Below are 4694 nucleotides of genomic sequence, written 5' to 3'. Positions count from 1 at the left end.
CTTTCAACTTGATTGTCTAATCACAACTTTCCCATTTCATGACTAAGAATTAACTTTCTCGTTACTTTAAACATGACTCACTAATAAGACAAAATGGTATAATGAAGACCATGAACGAAACTTTAACCAGAGTTCTAATTTCAACTCCCTCACTTACTATAGAGCAGCCAAAATATAACTGCATGAATCGAAATTATAGATAATGAATTATTTCTTCCTCCTGGAAAAAAGAATAAAAATAAAATGATAAGGTAAATGTGGAACAAAAGAAAAAGTAGTGTGTGTGTAAAATCTGGTAATATGAGAAAACTCCTGCTTATTTCTAAGTCAAGCTGCACATATTTATACACACACACACACACACACACACACACACACACACACTGGGGGAGTAAGGGGAAAGGAGAAATGAAGAGTTAATATCCATATTTTTCCTTTGGTAAAATGCTTTTTTCAGGCTTTTCGACCTCGTCTTTAAATACTTCCACACCTTTCCTCAAAATTAACTCTTCCGTGAAATATGAATGGGAAGTATCATGATGAGTTAGAAGGGCATAGCATAGTTTTAATAATTGGTGCTGAAAGTTTGAAGTATCTATCACATACAGATATGATATAGTTTAAATAATAAAATATCCAAAATGAAGATTGTGAAGTTACTTGTTGAAACAATAACTTAGGCGAGGACTGTCTGAAGGAGAGTTAGCCAAAAGTGTGCACAAACATAGATGTATATGTATAGTAAATACAGATATTTATTATAAGAAACTAGCTTATAGAACAGGTTATAATAACAAAGCCTCAAGAATTTCAGCTCTCTTCGGCAGCACATATACTAAAATTGGAACCATACAGAGAAGATTAGCCTGGCCCCTGCGCAAGGATGACATGCAAATTCGTGAAGTGTTCCATATTTTTTGAAAGCCTCTGCCGTGCAGACTGTCAAAGCAGATGCTGAGCCTGATGGCCAGCTGTTGGGCAGAGTGAATGGAATTTTATGTAAGAAGTGGGAAATAGTAAGAGCTGGAGAGGACAGGGTCTCCACAAGGAAAACAACAGAACAAGAAAATTTGAACATAGGGAACTTCCCAGAGACTCATACTCCAACCAAGGACTATTCATGGAGATAACCTAGAACCCTGACAATGCAGCCACTTCTGATGAGAACTGATAGACTAAGATCAGAAAGAAGGAGAGGAGGACCTCCCCTATCAGTGGACTTGGGGAGGGGCATGCATGAAGAAAGGGAGGAGGGGGGACCGGGAGGGGAGGAGAGAGGGGCTTATGGGGGGGATACAAAATGAATAAAGTGTAATTAATAAAAGCTAAAAAAAAGAAAAAATATAGCTTTACATTTCAAAGAAAAAAAAGAATTTCAGTGAATAAGCTGGTGTATAATTATTATAATTCTACTGAATCTAAAGTCCTAAGAAGTTAGAAAGGCAATGGTAAGGTTTTCTTACAAATTCTAGTTTTAGATGAAAAAAAAATGACTTCCGTTTTGTTCAAAGATATCAAATATAGAGATGATTTTCTTTCACAGTAAACGTTGTTTGGGAAATTTTGATATATATATATATATATATACATATATATATACATATATATATCAAAATATTACTAGCAATTAGTCTTTTTATTGTCCACATCATGTTTCTAATTATATTCATTCATACAATTTTGCATCCCCGTTTCCTTCAGCAAATATCTGATTATGGGTTTTGGATGTGATGTAATCCTTCATTTCTACAGTGTCTGGTTCATTACTTTTCCTATATGAGTTGTATCACTGACACTTTCAAGTGCCCTAAATCATATAGTGTGATAGTACTAAAGGGCAATAAAAAGGATCTACTGGTTTGCAGCTATATTTGGTTTATCTTCCTTGTCTAGTTTCAATCTACCTCTGTATGGTAAGGAAGATTAATCCTCCCAGCCAGCACAAAATTTGTTTCTGTCTCTGTTCATTCTTTTGCAGGAGGAATCACAGAACAATCTTCAATGGTCTCTCTGTAGTCTCCATACAGAAACATTTCTTTTTAGAAAGTATGATCCTTATAATAGTACCACCTAATAAAATGGAAAAGGAAGTGTTAAGTTTGGTAATGGATTGCTGTAGTTTTTGGCGAATGGTGCCAGTCAACTTCATCTTCTTGTTTTCTAGAACTATGTATGGTGGTTTGAAGGAGAAATGCCTCCAAGAGTCTCTCATTCTTGAACTCTTGTTTACAAGTTGGTCACACTATTTAGGAAAAGCATGGAAGACCTAGCAGTTGGAGTCTTTCGAGAGAAAATACAACACTAAGAATCATATTTAAGATTTTATAACTTGGCTCTGTTTCCTGTTTTCTCCCTCTCTTTCTCTATGAGGAAGAAACTGTGATCAACTAGCTTCCTAACCACATACCAGGCTTTCCGTGCCTTCTTGTTGCCATGGCTTTCTTTCCATAGTAGATTTGATCCCTCTGGAACTGCAAACCAACCTAAATAATTTTATGCCCTGAGGTGTTTTATGTCAGGGCATTCCATCACAACCGCAGAAAAACAACTAATCTATTGATTATCTGTATTAAACAGTAGACTGGTTTTAAGTGACAAGCACTGTTAGTAAAATTTCTGAGGTTTGAAAAGGTAAAGGTAACTGGCTGATTCTTTTTCTTGTAAGGTCAGTTTCTTGGTTTTCAGAGATCTATTACACTGTCATCATATAATGAAGACAGAACACTCTCACTTTCTTCCCTCTCTATTAAAATGTCACTATTTCTAGCATGATGACACAACCATTATGACCTCCACCAGGCATCTTTCAAAGTGGTTACCATGGGGTTATTTTACAATATGTAATGCTTTGATAACAATTTAGTTCATAACTTAAGGGGAAAGTTAAGAAGTGAAAACACTCAATTGCTAGAATTCTTATTTGAGGAAGACAATGTAAAAAAAAAATGATTTAGAGTCTAAACTATCCAGGGGGCACTAAAGGGGAAGGTGCTGAATCACTTGGAATAAAAAGAGAACATGAAGTAAGTTCTACATCACAAGACATTAAGATAAACAGATTTCATGTACTGCTTTATTTATCACTATTCTATGGATTTCTATCGGGGAAAAAATAACATTTTTTATGCTGCCACATAAAATTGACTTTAAGTATATAACTAAGACAAATTAAACATGTCCAATGAAAAATATGTATTGATCCAACAATAAAATAAACTTTAAGGTATTATATTATTGCAAACAAAATGAGAATTTGGAGTGACAATTATTGCTATGGAAAATACCAATGTAAAGAACATTCACCAAAATATTTATTTAAAACATGTAATTATGTTGGTACTTTTCAGATAAAGCATCATGTAGTACAAGCAGTTCTTGAACTCACCCTAAGAACAAAGATGATCCTGACCTACTAATTTTCTGGCTATATGCCTTGATAGTGCTAGGATAACAGTCATAGGCTACCATGTCTGGTTTATAAGATTAAATAATATTTTTAAGTTTTTAATTTTATATATTTGAGTGTTTTGCCTATATGTATGATGTGTATATACCACATAGTTTCTTCATGCCTGTAGAGGCAAGAACAGAGTGTAAGATGCCTAGGAACTAGAATTACAGACAACTTTGGTCTAACACGTGGATTCTAGAAACCAAGCTCAGGTACTCTGCAAGAGCAAAGTGGGCTAACTCCATTATATAATATTTTAAAAATGTAATATGTTTAAATTTTTTAAATATTTTTTATCAATTGCACTTTATTTACTTCATAGCCTCCCTGTAGTTCCCTCCTTCCTCCGGTCCCTCCCTTCCTCCCTCTTCTCCACGCATGCCCCTCCTCAAGTCCACTGGTAGGGGAGGTCTTCTTTTCCTTCCTTCTGATCCTAGTCTGTCAGGTCTCATCAGAACTGGCTGCATTGTCTTCCTCTGTGGCCTGGTAAGGCTGCTCCCCCTTTCAGGGAGAGGTGATTAAAGAGCAGGCCAATCAGTTCATGTCAGAGACAGTCCCTGTCCTTATTACTATGAAGCCCACTTGGAGGCTGAGCTACCATGGTCTACATCTATGCAGGGGTCCTACGTTATCTCTATGCATGCTACTTGGTTGGAGTATCAGTCTCAGGGAAGACCCCTATCCTCAGATTTTTTGGTTCTGTTGCTCTCCTTATGGGGCTTCTGTCATATGTTTTAAAATTTTTCTCAGGAAATTAATTGTTTTAAATATAAATAAACTGTGCTATGTCCTTTAAATTTGGGGATGGAGCTACAATAATGCTCACATAAACATTTATAAAAATGTTACATTTTATAAATAAAAATAATTATATATTTATATTAATTAGAGTTTATTCACATTATGTTTGAGCTTTAGCCCTCTCCCTCATTCCCTCCCAATCCCACCTTCACTCCTTCGTCTCCTCCCATTCCCCTCTCCAAGTACACTGATAGGGGAGGTCCTCCTCCTCTTCCCTCTGACCCTACCTTATCAAGTCTCTTCAGAACTGGCTGCATTGTCTTTCTCTGTTGCATGGCAAGCCTCCTCCTTCGTCGGGGTGGGGAGGGGCGTCAAAGAACCCACCACTGAGTTCATTTTATTTTTAATTTATTGTTAAATTTATTACATGTTAATCACTTGTGTATCCCAGATGTAGCCCCTTCCCAATCCTGCCCTCCCTTTGTCTTCTCTTCCCATACCC

The 4694-nt window shown here is 36.2% G+C and overlaps 1 non-coding gene across 1 annotated transcript; it reads left to right on the top strand.

The window, feature by feature from the left end:
• Positions 1-813: 813 nt before the first annotated feature.
• LOC129675357 (U6 spliceosomal RNA) lies at positions 814-918 on the top strand. The gene has a single exon (XR_008719908.1). It is a non-coding gene; the product is annotated as a U6 spliceosomal RNA (small nuclear RNA).
• Positions 919-4694: the final 3776 nt, after the last annotated feature.

This window comes from Psammomys obesus, unplaced genomic scaffold (assembly GCF_907164565.1).
Source record: "Psammomys obesus unplaced genomic scaffold, mPsaObe1.curated_primary_1811, whole genome shotgun sequence".
Classification (NCBI taxonomy): domain Eukaryota; kingdom Metazoa; phylum Chordata; class Mammalia; order Rodentia; family Muridae; genus Psammomys; species Psammomys obesus.
This window is presented reverse-complemented; position numbering and strand designations above follow the sequence as displayed.